We start from the raw sequence: 12,080 nt of genomic DNA, 5'->3' as shown, positions 1-12,080 counted from the left end.
TGCACCTTCCTGCCAAAGTAAATTCCTTGTCTGTGCGAACTTTCATGGCGAATACAACCCTTTCTGATTCCGAGCCAACTTACGCTACAGTGAATGTATTATATTTTAAATATTATTATGTTAAGCAGGTTTTTTTATTTTGATAGTTATTTTTTGGCACGATTTATGTTTGATCTTGATTTGAAGCTTTCCTGATTGCAGAGGAATCCATACTCTTTGGTTCTTTCGGTAAAGTCACGTAGGTAGAAAATCAAATAAATTACGACGTTTCGGGCGCAACACAAGCGTCATCATGTCCCACCTGATTTATTTTATTTTATACCCTACGTGATTTATGTTTGCTTCACCCACTGTACTTTTGTTCCTGACGATGTGATGACCCGGCTCACTTGCAAATGACTCATCCTGATGTCTTGAGTTAAATAAAACAAAAACTTACAACAATAAAAGTATGTTGTCACATCCAACAAGGAGGCGTTTAAACACATTCCTGCGGAGGGAGCTGGTAGGATCGTTGGGTTGCTCGGTCAATGGCCAGCGTCAACGGCGGCGTGGTGTATTCCGCAAATATGGCTGACTGTGAGGGCGGGCACAAGCCGGCGTGAGTAGGTTAAACGTTGAGTCTTATAAGGGCACCACGGGGTGACCAGCCCCTCCCCACCCAGCCCCCCCACCCAGCCCCTCCCCACCCTCTCCACCCAGCCCCTCTCCCCTCCCCACCCAGCCCCTCCCTGCACGACGGACGGACACAATAATCCCTGGTGGGCAGTGTGGAACCTGTTGTTCCAACCTGTATAACACTCTAGGTAACTAAGACTCACACACACACGCTCACTCTCACACTCTCAGACTCACACACACACTCACTCTCACACTCTCAGACTCACACACTCACCCTCACACTCTCAGACTCACACACACGCTCACACTCTCAGACTCACACACACCCACTCACCCTCACACTCTCAGACTCACACACACATACACTCACTCTCAGACTCACACACACATCTCACACTCTCAGACTCACACACTCACTCTCAGACTCACACACACACTCACTCTCACACTCTCAGACTCACACACACACTCACTCTCACACTCTCAAACTCGCACATACACATACACACACTCTCAGACTCACACACACACTCATTCTCACGCTCTCAGACTCACACACACACACACTCACTCTGACACTCTCAGACTCACACACACACACTCTCAGACTCACACACACACACTCACGCTCTCAGACTCACACACACACTCACCCTCACACTCGCAGACTCACACACGCACACTCACTCTCAGACTCAGACACACACACTCACTCACTCTCAGACTCTCACACACACACTCACTCTCACACTCAGACTCACACAAACTCTCACACTCTCAGACTCTCACACACACACTCACTCTCACACTCTCAGACTCTCACACACACACTCACTCTCACACTCTCAGACTCACACACACATACACTCACTCTCACACTCACACACACACACTCACTCTCAGAGTCACACACACACACTCACACTCTCAGACTCACACACTCTCACTCTCAGACTCTCACACACACACACTAACTCTCACACTCTCAGACTCACACACACACTCACGCTCACACTCTCAGACTCACACACACTCACTCTCACACTCTCAGACTCACACTCACTCTCACACTCTCAGACTCAGACTCACACACACTCAGCGCGGCGTTCGGGGGGGGGGGGCAGTTGGATGAGTGGGCATGTTTACCCCCCCCACCCTCCCCGACATCGTCAACCAATCGTGGCCCTGCTCGGCGGTCGGTGGAGGGGGGCATGGATGGGCTGCATTCCGATGCACGACAGACAAATAATCCCTGGTGGGCAGTGTGGAACCTGTTGTTCCTACCTGTAAAACGTTGAGTTTTATAAGGGCACCACGGGGTGACCAGCCCCTCCTCACCCAGCCCCTCCCCTCCCTCCCTCCCACCCCCCACCCAACCCCACCCTCCCCACCCAGCCCCTCCCCACCCTCCTCACCCTCCCCACCCAGCCCCTCCCCTCCCTCCCCACCCAGCCCCTCCCCACCCTCCCCTCCCCACCCAGCCCCACTCTCCCCACCCAGCTCCTCCCCACCCTCCCCACCCAGCCCCTCCCCACCCAGCCCCTCCCCACCCTACCCTCCCAACCAAGCCCCTCCCTCCCCACCCTCCCCTCTCCACCCAGTCCCACCCAGCCCTCCCATATTTGGAATGAACGACGGACAGAATAATCCCCCGTGGGCTGGTGTAACCAGGAGGTTACTACCAGTAACATTGTATCACTACCACCATCGCCATCACGCATTACGGCTGATGTACCGTATTCGTATCCAATACAATCTTGCAATGATTTGCCAGTGTACAGTACGGTGTTGCAGTGCATTCATGGTTTTTCTGCAAATGTCATTCGTTATCCAGCAAGACGGGGGGGGAGATGATAAGCACCCATTTTGCGTGGGTGTGGTGAAGCAATACATGATGGCACGTGAAGTGCGAAACATGTTCCAGCTAAAGTTATTGGGTCAGCCCAGCAGGGCTGCCACGGCAACACAATCTGAGCCGTCGGCAAGCCCGGTTTGCAAGCCCGGCTTGCAAAACCAAGAAAGCACGCCTCCCATTGACCTTGCAAATATGGCAAGAGAGACGTTGGTGTTGAGTATGAGCAGAGGTGGTTTCGGTGAAGTTGTGCTGTCGAGCAGAGGGATGCCACGTTCCTAATGCCCCCACTGAGACGCGAGCTAGCACAAACTGCGAACCAGGCCGGTGGGCGCAGTGGTATTCCCATAGCGGTCTTACCGAGGCGATTCGGCACCAATGAGCTGGTTAACTGGGCCCTGTGACTGTCTTTGATAGGCACGATTCACGCTGTGGCACCAGTCATAACGTCACCACAGCAGCCGTCACAACATCACGGGGTTTGGCTTGGAAGCGGCACGGGAGGTCTGTGGCATTCCTCAATTGCCCCAACTTCAGCCTCGTGTCTTTTTTTCGTGAAAACATTGCGGCCGTTTTCTATTGTAATAATCGTAGGAAATACAAAATTTATAAATATCGAAGCTGTACAATGTTAGCTTGGAAAAGTATTATCTATCGCAACCACGTGTTTTTTACGTACTGTATCTGGACTTACGATCGTGTTTCCTCTGGATGTAGAGGGAAGTGAAGAGAGGGTGAGGGGGTGTGAACAGAGCTGAAGCGATCGAGCTCACGACGTCTGAGTGACTCACAGAGTTGACTGTGTTGATAATCCTGGAAGAGGCCAACGTTAAACCTGAAACACCGAGTTCCCATCCGTTGTGGGGCACGCGGCACGATGTCTCATCAGTGAAAGTGGCCTCTGAAAATTAGCGAAGAACACTGTTGCACAATGGTGACAATTTCAAAAGAGAAACTAACTATTTAACTGACGAATTAAAAAAATATATATTTTACCAGATAAGGCCCACTGAGCTATATACCGAGCCACAAATGATAGCTCAACGAAATGGCTTGTCATGTGGAAATGCACAGCAGCCAAATACTCGAAACGCACCTTTCTCAATTTGGAGGGGAAAACCGGAGGACCCGGAGAAAATTCTACGTCACCACGAGGAGGGAGACACGCAAACTCCAAGGATCGAACCCACGAACTCCTGTATACCGGGCGAGGTAGTTAACATCTCGCCACCGTGGCGCCTCCAGAAATGCGGTGAAAGCGGCACTATCGCTGCTGACAACATCGTTTTGCCAGGTTTGCTGAAGCGTGAAATGCCAGATCGCTGTTGTTATCTGGGTGGGGTTTGTTTTCTTAGAGAGGTATGCAGGATACTCAACCTGTTTCCTTTTCTTTCTGAACATTACTGTAATCTATATATATAAAAGGGAAATTTGTGAATGTGTGTCTGTTCAAATTGTTTAGCGTACTTCCCGACATGCAACAAACTTGCAGATTTGGCATGTGGGTACTTTCCAGACTGTACACCATGCAACAATTATAGAAATAGCCTTTTCTATTTTTTGGGGGGGGGGGGCGCAATAATGGATATATTTTGCACGGCAAGTGAGCTGTGACGTCACATCTCTGTCATGTCACCCGCATGTGGAAGCGTCACACAGTGTGTCTGCTGATGTCACGCACCCCCCAATCCTCGCGAGTAAAGTGCCATTCACATGTGTTGCATGTCTAAGGCGTTCTTCGCGCAGCATTGCTGCTTTATTATTTCAGTCGTTTCCTGCCGTACGCACCCTGAAAGTTGTGTGTGTCTGCAGCAAGCGCGTGTGTGTGTACCTATGTACGCGCGCACGTGTGTGGGAGGAGCGGTAGTGTAGTGATTAGCGCGCTGCGCTACGAAACCGGCGACTCGAGTTCGATTCCCGCTCACGGCCACCACCGGTGATGATTATTTGAACCGGTCCTGGGCCCTCCCCGAGGTCGACTCAGCCTCAAACGAGTAACTCGTGTAGTGTGTGAACATCGCCACTGGGGGGACGAAGGCGGCCGGGCGTGGTAAATCCAAGTCCTGGGCGAAGCCGGTAGTACAGCTCGTGTGTGATGCAGCTTCGTGCTCCATTCGGTAACCTCGTTGTGGCACTGCCACATCTTGGCATTTGTCTCGTTCGGCATCTCCTACTGTTGCTAAATGATCATCATTTGTCAGCGTCATTAACCATGGTCACATCCATTGAACACTAATTTCTTCAGAACTGCTTTTGTGTGTGTTTAGTTTGTTGTCCCCCCCCCGCGCACCTCCGATTAGCACGGTTGGCTACCTACTGTGCGAAAGAAGTTCAATGTACATACGTATACGTACCCATCTTTAGCCATCTCCATCTTGGTACGTCTCATGATGCAATCAGTCATTTGCATGGCTCCTGCACGCGAGCTGAATTCATCGTTGCATCTCCACGATGGATGTCCTCTCAGGCATGTGCCTTCATTCATATTCTTGGGTTTTTTCGGTAAAGTCACGTAGGTAAAAAATTCAAAAATAAAAAAAAATAAAAATCACGACGTTGGGCTGCACTAGAAGTTCCTCCATTCGTTTGTATGTCGAACTGCTTTCGCATCATCGGAGGTGCGGGAAGGACAACAAACCAATCACATCCCACCGTTTGTCTCGACCATCGGCCACGTGTCCTGCCGAAGCCCACGTGCTCTTGTTAACTGTTCGTATGACGTCTCTAATTTGTTCCCTGTGTAACGTGTTCCTTTGTCTCTCGGTGTAAATTTCAAGCGTGCACTTTACCATGGTTTTCCATGATTTCTTTGCTTTTGGTCCATTGTATGTGTCAATTTCCATGTCTCTGATCTACACGTGCAAGGCAATCTACATTTGAGTGTTGCTCGTGAAATGTTATGTTCGGTTTTCCACGATCTCGCCTGCCTTTTATTCAATCATTTATTTATTTTTGTGTCCTGGTCTGCCTTCAATAACTGCCCTAGACATTCATTCAAACTCTGATGCGATTCCAGATGTGTTCCTCCACAACGGACATCGCCAATTATTTGGCGAACTTGTTGTGCATGCCTTTTATGTTTGCTCATCTCTATCTCGAGCCCAACTTTGTAGTCTTCGTTAAATAAGGTCTTCATTTCCCGTGGTTAATTTCCCTGCTGTGTAAAAGTAAAAAAAATAGGTGGGTGCGTAGGAGGCAAGTGCAGCCCATGAAGTGCTTGTTCATGCCACTGTGGGCAGAAGGGTCTCCACTCGAGGGTGCTCTAGAGATGGTAGAGATGGGCCTACTCTTCCACGCTGGCTCAACGTTTTCAAAGAGGTGGGAGAACCCACGCTTTGCCAAACCACACACGACCTGCTCATCATCTAACTGTGGTTGTGCCCACATACTGCTGCGTGGACAGAAACAGACGGGGTGATGTTCAATAAATGTTCCCATGTTTTTTAACTGTGAGACCGGGGGATGCAATCGGACCGGTGACCTCTGGTTTGCAAGTCCAATGTATTGACAATCCAACCACAACAGCAACCATGAACACGATACGGTAAATAGCAATAACCGTAATATGTTCTTTCAGTCTCAGTGACAGTAACACAAATATTAAACAAATTTACACATTATTTGAAATATCCCGTTAATTTCACTTAAGCAGAGACTTTATAGTACCTTATTGTAGATGGCGATGTGTGTTTCAATGACTGTGGAAAAGGAACGTGTTCAGCCAGTGGACTCCACATAACGGCAAAGCAGCTCCCTTGCCGTGCCTGGGGGACTGCAATAATCTTTACCGCCATCAACGGCCTGCCCGCACTCCCCCCATACACACACTGTGATATGAAACTTTCTAACCTAACCACGATTTATTTTTCAACCGAACCATTTTCAACCTAACCATTTCTAGCTAACAGTTTTGTTCCAACCAAACTATTCCACCCAACCTAACCACCATTTACAACTTAACCACCATTTCCAACCTAAGCACCTAACCACCATTCCCCACTCCACACATGAATGCCCCAATAATAGTAATACAATAACAATGAAAACAAATAAGCATGACGTTGTGTGTCTGTGTTATCGTCCAAATTGGCCGTGATAATTACCCGTGATAATTAATTTGGAAGGAAAATAATGAGCGAATGAGCAAATGAACGGGTTCCATTTTCGGGGGTGGGGGGGATTTGAGGTTTGAGTAAATGCATTAAAAACGATTAGAGGTGTTGTCATTTTGATGGTACATCATGATATTTTTTAAATCAAAAATCAACGGTGTCAATTACAATTAACTAGCTTGTTTGTCCGTCCAAGGACGGGTGTATTGCAGTAACTCTGAAATATTCAATAGAAACATTCAGCTCATGATTATTAATGAGGTGGGGGGGGGGGTTGCCCCATGTGGATTGACGTCACGGTTATTGGGGAGGCGTGCGGCATGTAGAGTGACGTCACCCCCTCATGGTTATTGTGGAGGGGTGCGGCATGTGGAATGATGTCACCTGCTCATGATTATTAATGAGGGGGGGGGGCTCATGTGTAGTGACGTCACGCGCGGGACACACATTCTTGGCTCATTCGTAATGGCGACCAAAATCAAACTAAAAGTGAACGCATGTTGGTCTTCCAAACGTATATATATATATTTGTTTTAAATGTCAATTCACCGCTGGATAAAGCCTTCCCTAAAGCAGTGGCAGTCATAGAGGGTGGGGGTGTGGAGTTGTTTGACCACGCGCCGTCAGAATGTTCAGCGTTAAAGGCGGTGGTGAGCCTCGGAGCTGTTCAGAAAACTCTCACGTGCTCATTTTGGTCACGGCAAGGGATTGAACTAGGTACGCTTGGGTCCACAGTGCAGTGGCATTACTACGGCTCCATCTCGCTTCCCCTCAGCAGCTTTTATTCATACAAATATACTCTGGGCTGGTTTGCAACCCGTTTGGGAGTCATCAACAAGGCCAGGCTTGATAAACATATGGCGTATTTACTAGGAGCCATAACAAGGCCGATAGGCCACGTAAACGAAACTTTTATTTTTGTCGGGATAACGAACAGAGTTGATAATTGGTTTTTTACCCTTCTATCTGGCAACAAAACTGACACCTTTTTACAAGGAGTCATTTTTGCATAGACCGCAATACCTGCAGTCATAATACAAACAAAAGACATAACTCTGATTATGTATGCACTGTCCTTGAAGTTGATTGGTCCACACCCGAGACAGCTTTCTTAAGAGCCTAGTCTCACATGGGTTGGACCAGATGACGCCAAAAAAATAACGAACAGAGCTTAATGTATTTATTTAATCACCAAAGGATAATCCACTACAGTAGCTTCATGGGTCTTTATACCAAGAGTCAATAGCTTGCCTGTTAAAATGAGATCATACGGCTTGGGATGTTGTTGGGGTTCTATTGTTGACTTTATTCCTTCTCTGTTCATGGTCATGGGACTGTTTCATCTGTCCTTGAAAACTGCCCTCCTTTGTCCCAAGTTCCTGTGGCACACTTCAGTGCATTGTGAGAGCGAATAACACAGCCTGCTAACTCATTATTTTTAAATCCTTTATATTAAGTTCACTTGCTTGCTTGCTTGCGCGCTTACGACCGTGCAAATCTTTCGGTTGTTTTTTAACCCACTTCCCGTGATCCAATCGAGCTGACATTTTGCACACAGACTCGTTGTGCGTGACAATTTATTTTCGTGAAATTTTTTTTCCAAAATTTTACACTTTTTAGGAAAAAATTAATTATATTTAATTACCAATTGCTTAATGGTGGCAGGCAATCATCTGACCCATAGGTGGCAGCCATCTCAAGCCAGAGGACGAGAGGACTCTAGCCGCCACGCATATAAAGGATTTATAGTGAAAAACTTAGTTTTTACGGGTTAATTTTTTTATGATTCCATCAATGTTTGCAGTTGAGTTTTACGACAACCTAAAAACGTCACTCCAGTGCTGCACTTCTAACCTAATCGCTGAAAAAATATATTATCACAGACATTAGTTAGTCGACCACAAAGGTGTGATTTCGTTTGCAGCTGCCCTGGCCGTGCCTGAATGTCACGCTGCTCTCTACGCGGTCACCGCTGGCACCAACCTCAGCCGGAGTTCTTGGTCCACGTGGAGTTCACCCACCGTTGACAGGCGTGGCTATCGCTTACACCAGCGGACAACAGGGCGACTGCGGTCAGCAATCTCAAACCATGGACCACATTGCAACGCCACTGGCCCGCTTCGACCGTACACCGACAACGTTTCAGGTATTTATATTCTTGGTTCTTTCGGTAAAGTCACGTAGAAGGGAAACAATAAATAATAAAAATATAAAACAATAAAATGATTACGACGTTTCGACTGCAACACAAGCAATCATCATCAGGTGTGAAATCCACAGCAAGAAAATTTGAAAAAACCGCCACTTTTTAAAAAAATTCTTGCTGTGGATGTCACACCTGATGATGATGGCTTTTGTTACAGTCGAAACGTCGTGAGAATTGTATTGCTTTATATTTTTATTATTTTATTGTTTCCCTTCTACGTGACTTTACCGAAAGAACCAAGAAGATAAATCCCTGCAGTCACGAAAGCTTTAAATCAAAATTTTACGTTTCAGGTGTTCACCATGCGGCTACTCCTGAAGCCATCCACTGGCTACGCTCACCAACAGCGGACGTGAAACATGTCAATGTTGCCGATCAACGCCGCGCCATACGAAACACGAAAACGACGGAGAAACCTCATGGAAGCAACTCCGGTGTCCGGACAAAGGCAGGTGGTGTCCTGGGGCTTATTTTGGGATTCCTGCACGCTCCCGGAAAGTCACTGACATTGACCGATTGGAGATTGCCCAGGGCCACGGCATTGGGATATGAACCACCTGACCAAAGCATGCATGATTGCAGGTGCCGAGATGATAAAGATAATCATAATGAGTGGTTGACTTAGTGCTGCCTCTGCCGTTTTAAACTGTTGAAGCTGCAAATACTGGTCGACCTTTGTTGTCGGATTGACGCTTTTGCTTTCAGTCGATTGCCACCCAGGTGCTGGCTGGAGTTATTAGGGTGGGAATTTCAGCATGAGTTTGTCCTGGATTTAGATTTGGCTGTAGATATACCTTCCCGAATTAAAACCCATAATAATCCTCGTTCCTTTTGACATACATTCATTCTCTGGACTCCGTAACAAAGGTAAAGGTTTACTTTTTGTTTTATGCCCATGCCAAACTTGGTTTTGGATATTTGAGACTAAAGAATGCCTGCTGATTTTCAATAATTGTATAATTTGTTTTGACACAATGGGTAGAGTGAATAACAGAGCATAAGATGTGGCTAGTGAAAAACAACGCAACCTATGAACAGATCATCTACAATGCACCGAATCTAATCAGATCTGGGAATAATAGTCAGGGATGAACCAACACAGTGCTTGGATGGACCAGCATCTTGCATAACAGGTGCTATAGGCTATGCGCCTACGTTGTGGACAGCAGAGGGCGGTGCAGCAAAAATCAATTGTTGTAGTGTATCTCTATGTTCCCCCGCCTTCACCCCCCCCCCACCGACGAGCACTGTTCAATTATGGTCCAATCACCAGAGGTGTACCATGGTGGGAGCAAAAAATGGGCAGCTGTCTCCTACCCGCTATCCAACTCCCCCGCCATCCAACGAGTTTGTACTTTCAGACACAATTGTTATTTCCTACCAACATTCAACGTGCCCATATACAAGGTGCAGTGGCGTAGTCACTACATTATACTGGTAGGAACCTCCTGGTTACACCAGCCTACAGGGGATTATTGTGTCCGTCCGTCCGTCGTGAATTCAAAAATGGAAGGGGTGGGGCTGGGTGGAGAGGGGAGGGTGGGAAGGGGCTGGGTGGGGAGGGTGGGGCTGGGTAGGGGGGTGGGAGGGGTGGGGCTCGGTGGGGAGGGGCTGGTCACCCCGTGGTGCCCTTATAAAACTCAACGTTTAACCTACTCACGCCGGCTTGTGCCCGCCCTCACAGTCGGCCATATTTGCGGAATACACCACGCCGCCGTTGACCCTGGCCATTGACCGAGCAACCCAACGTTCCTACCAGCTCCCTCCGCAGGAATGTGTTTTCAGTGGCGTAGTGACTACATTATCAGCTCAAGGGGTGCAGCAATCGGTCAGGTAGATGCCCCAATATTGTATGTCTCGCACGGTCGCACCCAGGCTGTGAAATATCGCGGCTCCTCTTGCCCCAATCACATCATCATCATCATTACGCTCAACGGTCTCGAACATTAAACGCCGCAGCGGCGCTCCATCTACTTGCAATGTAATCGAATTAAATAAATATCCCATAAACGGAGTTACTGTGTCCAGTGTTCTTTTACACAAGTTCCTGTCATTCAAAGCCAAGTACGTGTATTAATGTTGCATTACGTTTCGTTTCCATAAACAAAAACTGTGTGACTTCCAATGCTACATTTTTGAAAACATATCTCACGGTGGCTTTCAAGGGGGGCCCTAACTCGTAGTTTTGGCCACCCAGGACGGGCAGGGGGGGGGGCAAGGCACCCCCTGCCACCACACTCGTCACGCCACTGAAAATGTGTGGAACTGTCTTCTATCTGCGGTCAGAACATCCTGGATGAAGTAACACGTTGTCTGTCAAATAGATCGCAGGAGGAGAAAATGTGTGGCTTTTATTCCACACCTGTCGTTAATATAACAAGGCAGTTTATATGTAACTCGACTCCCAGTGCGGCCACGCATTTAAGCAGCACGCTACTTTTTTGTCATGCAGCAATATTTTGTATTTGTGACGTTCGTATTAAAATGTGTCCACTATTCTTAGCAACAATGTATATACATTTTTATTTAAAGCTTTCGTGACTGCAGGGATTCATATTCCTGGTTCTTTCGGTAAAGTCACGTAGATAGAAAAATAATAAAATAATATTAATATATGTTTTATATTTATTTTATTATTTCCCTTCCACGTGACTTTACCGAAAGAACCAAGAATATAGCAATGTATATATTCACGGGCCTTATGAATGTTTTCGCACGGCTGATGTGCATTATGACAAATTAGCAGCAATGCTGGAACCCATTCAACAAATACAAAACCGTGGTTCTTTGGGCACTGTGCAGAATACACTCGCGAATAGAACGTATCACAAAATAAAGCCGCATTCGAATTGTCGCAAGAAATAACCCCCATATAAAGCATTTCCAGGAAAACACAAACCAATGCTTTGAATGATGGCAGAGCAATCAGCACTGACATCAACAGAGTCTGAGACACGAGGAAGCATTGCGCATTGTGTTCTAATCAAACCTGTGCGGCAGAAGAATTGAAGCACTGTATATCAAATGTATGTGGCATAGTAATGTAGCATTTCAGCGACATTACACGTGCGTGAATGTACATATTTGCAGCCACGCTTAAGAAAGTGGCAATTGGCAGTTCCCTGTTTGTTTCCAGCCCTCAATTCTATGACAAATGAACTAGGTGTTGAATTTCGCCAATGGGTGGAAAATATATATTACGGCCCAACCTTTCAAACACAACATTTGTTTAGGTGTCCAATTCTTCCGCCTCTCCCCCCCGTTACCCATCCACGTGCTAACGCAGGTG

Source organism: Lampetra planeri, chromosome 34, assembly GCF_965212315.1.
Source record: "Lampetra planeri chromosome 34, kcLamPlan1.2.h2, whole genome shotgun sequence".
Taxonomy (NCBI): Eukaryota; Metazoa; Chordata; class Hyperoartia; order Petromyzontiformes; family Petromyzontidae; genus Lampetra; species Lampetra planeri.
The sequence above is the reverse complement of the archived record's forward strand: the minus strand, read 5'-3'. Positions refer to the sequence as shown.